The sequence below is a fragment of the Stomoxys calcitrans genome, chromosome 5 (genome assembly GCF_963082655.1).
Source record: "Stomoxys calcitrans chromosome 5, idStoCalc2.1, whole genome shotgun sequence".
Taxonomy (NCBI): domain Eukaryota; kingdom Metazoa; phylum Arthropoda; class Insecta; order Diptera; family Muscidae; genus Stomoxys; species Stomoxys calcitrans.
Genome location: NC_081556.1, coordinates 36,016,420 through 36,028,726, shown reverse-complemented (window position 1 = coordinate 36,028,726; position 12,307 = coordinate 36,016,420). Strand labels below are relative to the sequence as shown.

The window sequence follows — 12,307 nt, the reverse complement described above, 5'->3', positions numbered from 1 at the left end:
CACGGGTTGTAGTTGTTTTCGTTGTACAAAAGGTTTTTAGTTGTATTTACAGGAGTATCGTAAAAAGCATTGCATACTTTTAGGAAGTGTATGAAAATTCCAAAGGGAATTGTTTCAATAATAAATTTTTACAATTATTTGCCATCTAAGAAAATCCTTGTTACCTTTATAATACTTTTCCCAACCCACCCCTTGTTTTACTAACTCTTTATTTATGTCTTCGACATTTATTGGCATGCACTCAAGCATATTTTTCATGACATAATTAAAAGACTGCAAAAAAAGCTGGTAATTATTTGAGCAAATATAATGGGGGGAATAATAAATCGAAACATTAAAGTGTTTCCCCCTCTCCCAAATTTTAGCTTTGCAATATTGTAACCATTAAATTAAAGTCAATAAAATGTTGCCTACTTTTAGGTTGAGGAGGCGATCAACAACAGTGAACGAATGTAGCATACTTGTGAGCATTAATTTAATTGGAAGATTTATCATTTTAATTTAAGGCTATTAAATTTAAAACCTATGACTTTCTAAATAGCTCTCATTATGGCTCATTGCTCTACCTCCCCCGAAGAATTGGCGTTTGTTTTACTTAATGGCAAATCACAACATTTAATCACAACGTACAGCGTGGGCGCATTAAGTCAAAATGAGAATTGTGAAGTCTATTCGAAAGATAAGGAAATTTAAAGCTCGTGTCAACAAATAAGATGGAATTGAAAGAAATACGCCATGCTATGTGTCATTTGTGTCAAGTCATTTATCTCGGTGTTGTCAAGTTAGGGACACACAACTTGACATAGTGACATTTAAATCTGGAAATAAAAATTAAAATGTTGACATATAAGGGTAGGCTTGTTTAGGAAGGACTTTTGTGTATTCGTTGTTTTGCACTCCAAACCTAGTTAACCAAAAGTTAAAATAGACTTAATAAAACAGTGAAATAAATATCACAATGAGTTATAAGAAACAAGTAAAAATTTTCTAAATTCGGCCGGGCCGGATCTTGGGTACCCACCACCATGGATTCCGCTAAAAATTAATTCCTATTAACTGAGTTTGTGTTTGAATTATTTTGTAGCAATCAAATCGGGAATTGATTGAGGCTTAAATGGTCTCAAGGTCGGGATATCGGTACTAAGGAAGCATATATCACCATATTGACCGATTCGGAAAACACTTGGCTCTGATGTCGTAACTGATAAGATAGGTTTTTGGGACAAATTTCAGCCAAATCAGGTAAAAACTAAGGGTTCTAGAGGCTCAAGAATTCAAATTCGGGGATCGGTTTATATGGGGGCTATATCTGTTTATAGGCGATTCCAAAGTCTTTGTTCCAAAGTTCAGCCAAATCTGATAAAAATTGAGCCTTCTAGGGGCTCAAGAAGTCATGGACGTGGATCGGATTATATGGTGGCTATATCAGTTTATAAACCAACTAAGATCGTACTTGGCATGGATGTTAGAAGTCATAACACAAGTCTTTGTTCCAAATTTTAGCCAAGTCCAATTAAAGTAATAGGTTTCGAGAATAGGATCCTCCTTAGCCCATGGGCCTCAAATGAATCTTCCACGGAGCTGCAGAATTCCACCCAAGGTTTGATCTGAGCCTTTTTTTTTAGCTCGCCCTTGTATTTTCTTAGCTCAACTTTATGGACGTCCTAAATGTGGTTTTCGCCCTGTTAAAGAATCTTCTGCAACCCTTCCTTAAACCAACCAGTTCAGGGGACCCCCATGGCGGCCACTATTCTAAGCCTTTTTAGCTCGCCATAGCATTTTCTTAGGGAAGCCTTATAGACATCCGAATCGTGTGGTGCCCATGTGGCTTTTACTCTGTGAAATAACCTTTTGCAACCCTTCTCTAGACCAACAAGTTGTTGCGGCCACTGTTTGCCCCTTGGCTTGTCTTTAAGCCATGCTGTCACAAGCAAATAACCTTTTGCAACCCTTCTCTAGACCAACAAGTTGTGGCGGCCACTGTTTGTCCCTTGGCTTGTCTCTAAGTCATTCTGTCAAAAGCAAGACGTTCGAGAGATTCGAGATTCGCTTCACCATTATGTGTATATTCTCCGCAATTTCCGCTTTCCATTCAGATCTGGATCTGCAGAATGTGTGCCGAAATTTATCCTAACCACCTTTCTACTGGAGGAGCACTAAATCTAGATGGCAATGCCTAGGTTTGGAGGGTGTGGATATTAATGCCCAGGTTAGGTAAGGTTGAAAAGAGGGTGTGGATATTAATCCACCCATGTCACTATGGACATACACCTAAGCCAGAAATCGGGTTGTTGTGCGCTCTAAACACTAAAAAGAAACCTCGAAAAAGAAAATTTAAGCCTGGAATTTCGTGCTGCTTACAAAATCCCTCCATACCACGCCCCTTAGTTGGTTTAGGTCTAGTATTGTGTCCCCACCTAAGTGCTGGTAAGCTCGTAGTCCTATGTGTCCTGTAACGATACCTAAAGCTTTACTGACCCCCTGCTTGCTTCACTTCTGTAATGGCCTCGTCTTCTCAAAATCCGGATCTCCCCATCGGATTTTCGTCATCGTGTCGACCGTTTCGCTGTTTAACAGTCTTACACGCGTGTTCGTAGTCCACCCTCTTAACTCGGGTTAACCAAGTTTGTTGACGGGAGTCCTCTGGCCTCCACTGGCACCCAAACGATTCGGATTGTGCCATCCTCAGAGAAGGCGTAAATCTCCTTTTACACTCCAAGACTGTTCGTGACTTTACCGTCCTGGTTGTTATTGCCCGTATGACCAGTTTACTGTCCGTAAAGATGTTCACACTCGATGTCCTCGCGTTAGCACCATACCATCGCACGCATTCCATGATCGCCCGGATCAATCAAGGACTGTGCCGCTGGCAGCAGTGCCTCGCACTCGACCTCAAGTGTCGTCTCAGGTATCCGATCGGAAACCTCTTCCCATCCTTCCAGGTTTCCTATCGTCGTCTTGATTATACCGCAATGGTATGAGCTGCTCCCACCCTTCAATCCATTCTCCCATCGTTTTTAGTCTCATAGCCCCAGTGGCTCACACTCACACTTAATCTGTATGTCAATGGGTCAGATATCTAGAATAGTCTCCAAGTGCCCTAGTGGGCGTGGTCCTCATCGCTCCGCCTATGCCAAGACAACATGTTCTCTGAACCCGTTGTATGGTCCTTATGTTGCACTTTTTCTCCATAGCAGTCCACCAAACTACTGAGGCGTAAGAAAGTATTGATCTAATAACGCTCCTGTAGAGCCAGTCTACATAGTGCCCAACATCTGTGAGTCTTCTCAGTACGCTCCTGAATGTGACACTTCCAATTGAGTTTCCTGTCCAAGATTACACCTAAGTATAGCCTTGTCAGATATCGAAATCTTATTGAGGAAACGTGGTGCGATAAATTGGCCCACCTTCGTCTTCCTCGTGAACAGGCATATTTCAGTTTTTTTATACCACCACCGACGGATGGGGGTATATTCATTTTGTCATTCCGTTTGCAACACATCGAAATATCCATTTCCGACCCTATAAAGTATATATATTCTTGATCAGCGTAAAAATCTATGACGATCTAGACATGTCCGTCCGTCTGTCTGTGGAAATCACGCTACAGTCTTCAAAAATAGAGATATTGAGCTGAAACTTTGCACAGATTCTTTTTTTGTCCATAAGCAGGTTAAGTTCGAAGATGGGCTATATCGGACTATATCTTGATATAGCCCTCATATAGACCGATCCGCCGATTTAGGGTCTAAGGCCAATAAAAGCCACATTTATTATCCGATTTTGCTGAAATTTGGAACAGTGAGTTGTGTTAGGCCCTTCAACATTCTCCGTCAATTTGGCTCAGATCGGTTCAGATTTGGATATAGCTGCCATATAGACCGATCCTCCGATTTGGGGTCTTAGACCCATAAAAGCCACATTTATTATACGATTTTGCTGAAATTTGGGACAGTGAGTTGTCTTAGGCCCTTCAACTTCCTCCGTCAATATGACTCAGATCGGTTTAGATTTGGATATAGCTGCCATATAGACCGATCCTCCGATTTAGGGTCTTAAACCCATAAAAGCCACATTTATTATCCGATTTTGCTGAAATTTGGGACAGTGAGTTGTCTTAGGCCCTTCAATATCCTTCGTTAATATGACTCAGATCGGTCCAGATTTGGATATAGCTGCCATATAGACCGATCCTTCAATTTAGGGTCTTAGGCCCATAAAAGCCATACTTATTATCCGATTTTGTTGAAATTTGGGACAGTGAGTTGTCTTAGGCCCTTCAATATCCTCCGTTAATATGACTCAGATCGGTTTAGATTTGGATATAGCTGCCATATAGACCGATCCTCCGATTTAGGGTCTTAAACCCATAAAAGCGACATTTATTACCCGATTTTGCTGAAATTTGGGACAGTGAGTTGTCTTAGGCCCTTCAATATCCTCCGTTAATATGACTCAGATCGGTCCAGATTTGGATATAGCTGCCATATAGACCGATCCTCCGATTTAGGGTCTTAGACCCATAAAAGCCATATTTATTATCCGATTTTGCTGAGTGAGAGGACAGTGAGTTGTGTTAGGCCATTTAACATCCTTCGACAATTTGGCTCAGATCGGTCCAGATTTGGATATAGCTGCCATATAGACCGATCCTCCGATTTGGGGTCTTAGGCCCATAAGAGGCGCATTTATTGTCCGATGTCGCCGAAATTCGGGACAGTAAGTTAAGTTAAGCCCCTTGACGTACTTCTGCATTATCGCACAGATCGGTCCAGATTAGGATATAGCTGCCATATAGATCGATCTCTCGGTTTTAGGTTTTGGGGCCATAAAAAGCGCATTTATTGTCCGATGTTGCCGAAATTTGGGACAAAGAGTTAAGTTTAGCCCCTCCACATATTTCTGCTATGGGACATAAGGTATTAGTATTGCACCGGATTTTGACGAAAGGTGGTTTACATATATACTCGAGGTGGTGGGTATCCAAAGTTCGGCCCGGCCGAACTTAACGCCTTTTTACTTGTTCGGGTTTACTTTGAAACGTCTGGGTCTAGCCTAGTTATATGCCATATGCAAGACCCTTTTGGCCCTTCTGCATAGCTGGTTCAGATCCTTATCCCTTAGAAGTATTATAACATCGTCAAATCCCTCCTCAGTCAGCATCCGTAATAGATCATTTATGGTGGTCTTCCATGCGAGTGGCGATAAAATGCCTCCCTGTGGAATGCCTTGTGCCACTTTCTCCCTTATATTTATGTTATGGGCACACAATTTATCCACCTGTTTCTTGGCATATGATTTATCCAGTCTCCAAGGACCGGGTTCACCTGGTACTGGTCTAAGGATTGGATCAGTGCGTAGGTCCGCACATTGTTAAAAACCCCTCGATGTCTCGGGTCCTTAAGAAGGAAAAAGGAGGCGGCTGACAAGCTGGCTAGGCACGGCGAGGTATGAATGACAATGCTACCGGTTCCGTGAACCCTTCCCTTTGCGAGCTCCATACTTCTGCGTCCATACTTCTAGGACTCTTTTTTGCATTGATCGACTGTATGGGGCGTGGGCTTGCAGAGTGGCCACGACCCTATGGCCGAGTATTTCACGAAACAGAACGCCAGTTATCTTGGGACTAAAAACCATGACATTGGATTGCTGATATGAATTGTGATGGTTTATTGCAACGTCAGGTCATTAATATCGCTCTGAACATAGGCGACGACAAAATGCTGCTAGTTTGTGGTGAGGAAGATGAGAAGATGGTCGAACAATATTTGCATCACTGCCCTATAATCGCCGGGAAGGAGTAGTGGGTGAAAAATTCTTTCGGTGGAGGGATTCCCCCCTGCTACTTAATTCTCCTACTATTCTTGCTGACTAAATAATTAGCCCGAACATCGCACATTGCTCGCATAGGCATTTGTAATTACGATATTAGAAATGTCGCTGGAGTTATGGCACCGCTAGTTATCATTATGCCCCCTATTTTCGTGATTCCGTTTTGAACACATCGAGATATTGATCTGAGACCCAATAAAGTATATATATTTTTGATCGTCTTGACATTCTAAGTCGATTTAACAACATTCGTCCATCTGTCTTTCAGTCGAAAAAAAAACTAACGTTCAAAGAGTTAAAGCTAAGCCTAAATTGGCTTGAGGTGGTCGGTTAGGATTGTAAATGTGCCATATGGGTCCGTGTTTTGATATAGATGCCACATAAACCGATCTCCGATCTTGACTTCTTGAGCCTCTAGAGGGCACAATTCTTATCGGATTTGGCTGGTGTGGAGGTGTTTTATTTTGAATATCAAGAACTGTGTGAAGTATGGTCCCAACCGGTGCATATTCTGATATGACTACCATATAAACCGATCTCCCGATTTCACTTCTTGAGTCTCTAGAGGTCGCAATGCTTATCCGCATTGTTAGATGGGGAATGCAAATGGGCCCTTATCAATGCAGATTTAGATAAACCCCCATATTCATGAGCCCCCAGAGGCCTCAATTTTCATTCGATTTAGCTGAAATTTGGTATGAGGGGTTCTGTTCTGACAGCCCACATCAGTGCCAAGTATGAACAGAATCAGTCTGTAAAGTGATTAGGCCCATATAAACCAATACCTGGATTTGGCTTCTTGAGCCCTTGGAAGTTTCACCTGATTTGGCTGAAATTTGGAAAAAATACTGTTATAATTTCCAACATACTTGCCAGGTATTATCTGAATTGGTTTATAAAATGATATAGCCCCCTATATCTCCCGATTGGTCTTCTTAAGCTACTAGAAGCTTTGGTTTTTCCCGATTTGGCTAAAATTTGATACTTGTAACCTTCAATGCTCACAATGCATCCTACCTCGATATATTCATATTTTGTTGCTTTGATTTCCAACAACTGTGTAGTATACGATCTAAATCGATCCATAAACTAATATAGCTGCCATATAAACCGATATCGGGTCTTGACTACTTGCTGAAATTTCACATGAGGTGTTTTGTTTTGATATTTAACAATGGTGCTAAGCATGGTCCAAATCGGTGCCTAACCTGATACAATTGTCATATAAACCGATCTCCCGATTTGTCGCAGTTACTGTCACCGGTTTGGTTGAAATTATAAACGTGGTATTTTTGTATGAGTTTTAACAGCCATGTCAAGAAAGATGCATATCGGTCGAAAACTTGATATAGGGTCCAAATGCATGGATATGTAAGATTGAGGTGGAGGGTATGTAAGATTGCGCCCGGCCGAACTTAACGCGCTTTTACTTGTTTTCTCTGCAATGTCCCACCTAAAGTCAATGTGGGAATAAGATGCTGGAGTCATTTTTCTTTCAGGCATTGAAGAGTTAGGAAGACTACATCCAGATAGATTTAAATCTTTTATCCTGCCATTAAAGGTCCTATGAAAGGTTATATTGATAAAGCGTGCGGTAACCAATGGCCCGTGTAACTATCCGGATCTATAACAGAAAATATTTTGAAAAATCCAATTAATCTACTTGGTGGACGCGGAGCATACTAATGTCATGTAAAGATTGTGAACAGTGCAAAAGGGTCCTAATTTTGGTCCATTATTTGTTCCACTAGCCGAACGTAGAATAGCGTTTCAAGCTCCTCGATCTTCTGCGATCATTCTAAAATCACTGACACCAAGTTTCGAGGTGTCTCCCACCACTTGATCGGGCTTTTGGTCTTTCCGGTTTGCGTGTACCACCGTGTGTGCCTTCAAAAGACTACTTTGCTGGAGCTTCATCATTCATCCATTCTGACAACATGACCTAGCCAACGCAGCCATTGTATTTTGATGCGTGTAACTATGCTATCGTCGCCGTACAGCTCGTGGTTCATACGTCGCCTGTATGCTCCATTAATGCAAACTGGTCCATATATTTTTCGAAGAATTTTTCTCTCAAATACTCCAAGCACTGCCTCATCTGCTTTCACAAGTACCCATGTTCCATTCATAATCCCATGTACGCCGATCTTACTATCTGCCTTCTTAGTCCCTTAACGAGAGCAATATGTAAAGCATTTGTATGAAATTTGTCATGCGATGTTCCGCAATTGACTTTCAAGGCGCATGTGGCGGAATTTTTCTATTTTGTGTTCCTTTATAAGCCTGATCGACCTTCCTTGTTATAACCTTTTCGTCGCATATGCACCTATGTCATGTGATTTATTCATTTCAGTTTCACAGGAATGTGATATGTATCCTGCTGATCTCCAAGAGAAGCCATTAGTTTATTAATAAAAGCAGTACTTAAGTTAATGGAAAAACCAGCATGCATTCAGTGAGAATTACTCCCTCAAGTGGGGCTATGCTGTAATTAAGTGACACTACATTAGATGGCATCCCATAAATAAGTAGACAACAATATTTTACCTGTTTTGCGGTATTGCTTTGGTCATCTCCTGTCTTTTTAACAAATTGCCCCAGTTTTACCAACAATTTGTAAAGCTTTCAAACTAAAACGTTTTCATTTTATGCCCACCTATAGCTTGTCTCGTCCCCTTTACATTTCCTGCTTATTTATGATGATTGAAGCCCAACAAATTTGGGAAACTTTTCGACCGTGATGTTAGCTGGTGTCCTTGAATGCCTTTTGCTATACAGCGCTACAGCTATACACTCCGTATAAATACATACATATTTGTACATATATTTATTTATCAAAATTTTTTTGTATGAAATATGTTGCAGCATATTTTTAGGTCACGTCTGTTTGTTATAAATTTAATTTGCTCTGACATGAAAATGTCAAAACAGGTGACAAGGTCACACGTATCGTATCTGTGGATATGGATGTGTATCGGTATGTGTTTGATAAACAACCGTCATTACTTTGAAAGAAATTTATGACCCCTGCCTAATAGGCATAAGGTAAATATGAAAATTGCCACTGGGATATTCGGTACATAAGACAAAAAACTTTTCACTTATTTTTTTTCCATAAATGAAATCGGCAAGATTTTTTACCACAATCTTCCACTAAATAGATTTAACGGAAAGTCAATCTTTGTTTTTTAAATTTTTTATGTTACAATATTAACCTTTTTTTTCAAAAATTCAAATTTACCCACGAAAATTCAATGAATTTTCGTAGGTGTATCGATTTCAGCAGTTTTTTTCCCCATATACTGTCCTAAAACGAGAATATGGTACAGCAATTTGAATTATGGTAACTAAGGGATTTGTTAATACTCAGATTGCCTATGCGGGGTTGTGGGTTTCATTTCCATCAGAGGCCTGGTCTGGCACTATTGTTGTATAACAATGGGCTTAATTAGTCTAAGTAAATCTATTGAGAATATAGACTGCCACTCAAACCTAACCCTAACAAAGTGGAACGCCCCATCCTGAGACACCCCTTGGCGGAGAAGTAAAGTGATCGGGAAAATATATGTACCTTAAATGAAAGATATTGAGTAGAGTAAGAAGCTGTCTACTGAAATTGGGGCCTAGTATCAAGGAGGTCTAGATTCAGGAAGGCGACCTACCACCATAATTATCATATTACAAAATTTACCTCGTTTATTATCCCGAGTCCGAATGGCGTGATGCCTAGCTACACAAAGTGGTGTAGAAAAAAGTTTTGGATACCTCAGAATATGTACCTCATACCTCAGAAATGTAGGAGTAGAAGGTATTTGTGATTAGAGTAAGAATCTGCTATCAATGCAAATATGCCCATGAAATTTCCATAAAGGAACAGGGCAAACTTCTCACATATCAATGAGTGCATTCCAATTCAAGTTTAAGCTCAATGATGAGGTACCACCTTTTTAAAGCCAAGTCTGAACGACATGTCGCAGTACGATTTGGGAAGAAGTTTTGACATGGCTTCTATGCATGGCATAGTACCTCATAAATGTCGCTCGCATTAGTAGGGAATAACTAAAACTGAACAATTTTTCTGATGTTCTCTCCAGGACTCGAACCCAGGCTGTCAGTGTCATATGCAGACATGCTAACCTTTGCACTACGGTGGATTCCATCTGTCATCAGTTAGGACTAACTGGCGGCAATACCGCCTAACCCCACAACAAAGTCCCACAGGCGTAACATTAAACTGAAGAAAAAACGTTGAGGGGAGAGTCACATGGGGGCTGAATGCGCTCTTATCATATGGCAATTCATAGGCAGGAGTTAGTGAATGAGGCCAAGTACGGTACAATGGATGTACACTGCTGTGGTTCGGCCGATCCTCACCTTTGGGTGTCTGTTGTGGCACCAGGTTCTTGAGAATATTGGATGTTTTCTGATGTCCCGCCATGACTCGAACCCACGCTATCAGAGTCATAGCCAGACGTTTTAACCTTTGTGCTACGGTGGCTTACATCTGCACATGTAAGCTCTTTGGATTTCGGGCATACGTTTGTTCTGCGGAAGGCCGCTGGCGTGGGACAACTTCGTAATATTGACGGTGTAACGGAGTATAAGACGGGCGTATCTTTCTTCGATGGCCACTTGGAGGTTGTCTTCCCATAGAGAGAGGTTTGGGCTTTGCACGTTCCGTCATTCTGAAATCTCTTTGTTAACATAGATGGGTCTAAGCTGGATGGGGGCACCGGAGCAGAAGTTTTGGTTGAATTCCTAGGAATGAGGCAGTTATATAGACTTTTGGATAGGATCAATGTCTTCCAAACTTGGTTTTGCGACTTGCGGCGCAGTGACAATCCATTGCATACTCCAAGGAAAATGCTGCGAAATCCGTACTTCGGTATAGGAAGCCTCCCCCAACGAACCCATGGTACGAACAAAAGTGTCGAAATGCTAATGAAGCCGAGAATGCAACATACTGAGCAATCAGTAGCAACGCTCCACTTGAAGGAGAGGTATCGGTAGAAAAGGAGAGGGGAAAAAAGCCTTTTCCGCAGAAAGAAGAAGGAAATGGAAAGACGTGAGTACGAGTGAGTACGAACGTGAGACAAAATAAAGTCCAGAAATTCCTAAAGAATTAAATCTCAATCCGATGGCTTTGGTACAGGCACAAAGACGGAAAACTGGTAACTGAAACAGATAGTTTGAACGTTTTACCTAATTGCTAGTGCCCGACAATGGCGGCAAAGAGGATAAAACAGAACCAATCCCTGATGAAGTTATTGAATATTTTCCCCCTAGTCAGAATGAGGCCCAAGTAGCTGTGACATGACTGAAGAACAACAAGGCAGCAGGAGCTGACGGGTTGTGCGCTGAATTAAGACCGGAGGCGACACGCTGATAAGGCGTATGCATCAGCTTGTCTGCGCAATCTGGCTAGAAGAACGCACACCCGATGATTGGGACCTCAGAATATTATTTCCTGTACAAAAAAAAAGGAGACAAGACGTCATGTACCAACTACAGAGGAAAAAGTCTCCTCCCCATCGCATACAAGATTATCTAGCGCGTACTGTGTGAAAGATTAAAACCTAAAGTCAATGAGATAATTGGGCTCTTTCAATTCGGCCTTAGACCTGATAAATTCACCTAGGCCAGATATTCACACTGCGCCAAAAAAGCCCGAGAAGGACAAGTCAATGCCTACCATCTCTTTGTTGTTCAAAGGTATTTCAAGCCATATCTGAGTTTGACAAAATTAACAGAACTCTGCAGGATGACAAATGCTCCTCAGTAAGAATACGAAAGAATCTCTCCGAACCATTCAATACCAAACGAGGTTTCAGACAAGGAGACAGCTTATAGTGTGATCTCTTTAATATCCTGCTGGAGAAGATTATACGAGATGTAATGCAAATGACCCAATCTCTTGTACATACGTGGTGCATGCCTTATAGGCAATTCCCCCAACTTTCTACTTTCATTTCTACTTTTCTTTTATTTCACACTTTTTCTTTACCTTTTCGCATAGAATTTTAATTCTTACTGGTTTGTGATACTTCACCATACTTCATGGAGGACCACCTATCCAACCTAAACCTTGACCTAGAACCAAAAATATCAACAAGAATATTGAAATTTCTTCATCATGAGGACAGGGTGAGATTGAAACGGATCATATATGGGTCATACGAGGAGACTGTCGAGAGATGGCAACAAAGGTGGACGAATGAGAATCGGGCCAGGTTGAAGCGACGACCAATACCCGATGTACAGATGTGGAGAGATAGGAAGCACGGCTACGTTAACTATTGCGTGCCACAGCTGTTGACAATCCATAGCTACTTCCGGAAATACCTGCACAGAATGGGCAAATGCTCCTTCAGCAGGTGTAAATATGAGGAGCTTAAAGTTGTAGACGATATGGAACACACATTCTTCCACTGCGAGCGCTGGGTTGAAAGACGCAGGGAAATAGCGTCTTTCAGGG

At 41.4% G+C, this 12,307-nt stretch overlaps 1 protein-coding gene across 5 annotated transcripts in view; it reads right to left on the bottom strand.

Moving 5' to 3' along the window:
* LOC106083451 (UNC93-like protein) overlaps nucleotides 1-12,307 on the bottom strand; it is a 362,273-nt gene that overhangs the window by 33,105 nt on the left and 316,861 nt on the right. The gene's annotated exons all lie outside the window — the stretch shown is intronic.